The 2,595-nt window shown below is 37.8% G+C and overlaps 1 pseudogene; it reads right to left on the bottom strand.

Annotated features, from left to right (window-relative positions):
• Positions 1-414: 414 nt before the first annotated feature.
• LOC101564352 overlaps positions 415-2,595 on the bottom strand; it is a 10,794-nt pseudogene continuing 8,613 nt past the window's right edge.

The following is a 2,595-nucleotide window of genomic DNA, read 5'->3' as shown; positions in this document are numbered from 1 at the left end:
AGTTACTTTTTTCTCATTGATGGGACAAAAACCCAACACCCAGAGTTAAGGAAGGAAAGGTTTATTTAGCTCAAAGATAGTGGAGATTTCAGTCTATGTTCAGCTGGCTCCAAGGCAGAGCAGCACATGGCAGAGGGCAAGCTTTCATGGTGGTGCAAAACAGCAAGAGCAAAATGGCAGGATCAGTGGCAGCAGTGGCAACAGAAAGCAAGTCTGTTTCCCTTAAGTTACATTTAGACTCTCTGCCCCAAGCTGGGTGTAGCACTCACACCCATAATCCCAGCAGCACTCACACCCGTAATCCCAGCACTGGATCATGAACTAATCACAAACTCTCAAAGTCCACCCCAAAATTGCATGAGGCTTTGGGGGACACCTGGACACAAACCATAACAGGAACTATTACCTGGGCAACTAAGAAACTGAATTATACTGACTGGGGGTGGGGTGGCACCCAAGGGTAAACTGATTTACCCAAGTTACCAAGGTAAAGAAGCCAGCCCGTACAATGAGACCTCCCAGTGAAAGAACCTTCTTACCTATCATTTTGGAAATAAATTTAACCCCCCATGAAAACAATAACTGCCTCAACTCCAAGAGAAGCCAAGTGTGATCCCATTATATGAATCAGTTTGTTCTTGAGTCCCAGCATACACATCCATTGTTCATGGAGTAAGAATTGTTTCAGAAAGGGCAAAGATAAATAAAACCACATAAAAGAGAATACTGCAGGCCACAATAGCAACTTGATATTTTCTTGTGAAATCTGAACTTTATCTGAATTTGCTGCTTCAGAGTTAATGTTTACATGGCCATCCTGAGTCATCCACAGGATGTTTTCTTAATACAACAAGGATCAGAGTAATATTTAAAACTCCCAGGAAGGCACCAAGTAAAACCGGAGCAGTGCATATCTGCAGCTGAATCATAATCCATGTCACACCCCTTTCTCCAATGAAGTGCAAAACAAGTCTGAAAAACCGTACCCAGAATAAGAGCTAATGCTTGACATTTGCTTTTGTTTACTATGGAACTGGTTCTTTCCTGAAGGGAAGTAGCAGCAATGTCTGATCTAACAACTGCTTCATTTTCTGTTCCCAACCCCACCAATCCACAAGCAATCAACATGGAGTATTATTATGAAAAAACTGGTTTGTAGACATAAGCATAGAGGCTGGGAAAAAAAGAAACTAAGTATATAGGCTGTTGACTGCCACCAAAACAATGATGGCGATGATAAGAGGTTCTTTACTTGTCCATCAGTTTTAAAAGATAGTTTTTGAGATACACCAATCTGGGATGAATGTGGTTTTCCTTTAGAACTTGATTTCACTCCAAGCTCTGCTTGACTTGAAGGTTTGTGATGGGAAGTCAGCTGTGATTCTGATGGACTTTCCTTTGTAGGAGATTTGCTTCTTTCCCCTAACAGCTGTTAAGATTCTATTCTTGTGTTGAATTTCTGGAATCTTGACTATAATATGCCTCGCTGTAGATTTATTGTATCATGGTAAATTCTGGATGCCTCACTTAACGGTATATCAAATTCTTTTGACCTACCAGGGACATTTTCTGGCATGGTGTCACTCCAAGTTCTCTTTGACTTTAAGGGTTTGTGTTGAAAAGTCTAGTGTAATTCTGATGTGCCTTCCTTTATAAGCAATTTGTTTCTTTTTTTCCAGTGGCTTTTAATGTTTTTTTCCTCTTTTTTTTGTCCATATTTTATTGAGAAACAAATAGCAATGAGACAGTTTCAAATCAAATTGGTAGGACAGTTTCAATACTTAACACATTGTATACTATCTTCCTATTTGTGTACAAGATGCAGACATGATATCCTGTTTACAAACACTATTAGAATAAATCTCTCTATTCATTGAATTAAGAGAATGTAGCTATATATCTATGCTAACCATTTTGAATACACAGATAAAAAATGGTCATTCATCTGTATCCCTTTTTTTGTTTAGTTTCATCATTTTAATGTTCTTTTCTTGTGTTGAGTTTCTGGAGTCTTGATTACTATAGGCCTTGGTGATTTTTTTTTTCTAATCATAGCTCAGTGAGATTTTATATACTTTACTTATCTTTATGTCAAGTTCTTTTTCTTTTCTTTCTTTCTTTTTCTTTCTTTTTTTTTTTTTTTGTTACCAGGGATCCAACTTGGCACCTTGTGCTGGCCAAGCAGGTGCTTATGCCGTTGAGCTAACTCCCCAGCCCAAGTTCTTTTTTCTTTTCTTTCTTTCTTCCTTTTTTTTTTTCTTTCTTTCTTTTTTTTTTTTTCTTTTTTTTTTTTTTTTTTGTATTTTAAGGAAGGGCCTACAGGGTGTTCAGGGTCTCACTACTAGATTGGACTTGAAGTGATCTGCCTGTCGTTTATTCTATCTTCAGGGTTTTCATTGACTCTGATTAATTTTATATTTCTCTTTTTTGCAACATCTAGCAGCTGCTGGATTGATTTCTCATGGTTCCTTGCTATGTTTGTACTTTTTTTTTTTTTTTTGGAACCAGGGATTGAAGTCAGGCCCTTATACTTGCCAGGGAAGCTCCTAATTCCTTGCTATATTTAAGAAAACTTTAGTTTCATGGCCACTAGCC

Source organism: Octodon degus, unplaced genomic scaffold, assembly GCF_000260255.1.
Source record: "Octodon degus isolate 3935 unplaced genomic scaffold, OctDeg1.0 scaffold00098, whole genome shotgun sequence".
Lineage (NCBI taxonomy): Eukaryota > Metazoa > Chordata > Mammalia > Rodentia > Octodontidae > Octodon > Octodon degus.
The sequence above is the reverse complement of the archived record's forward strand: the minus strand, read 5'-3'. Positions and strand labels throughout refer to the sequence as shown.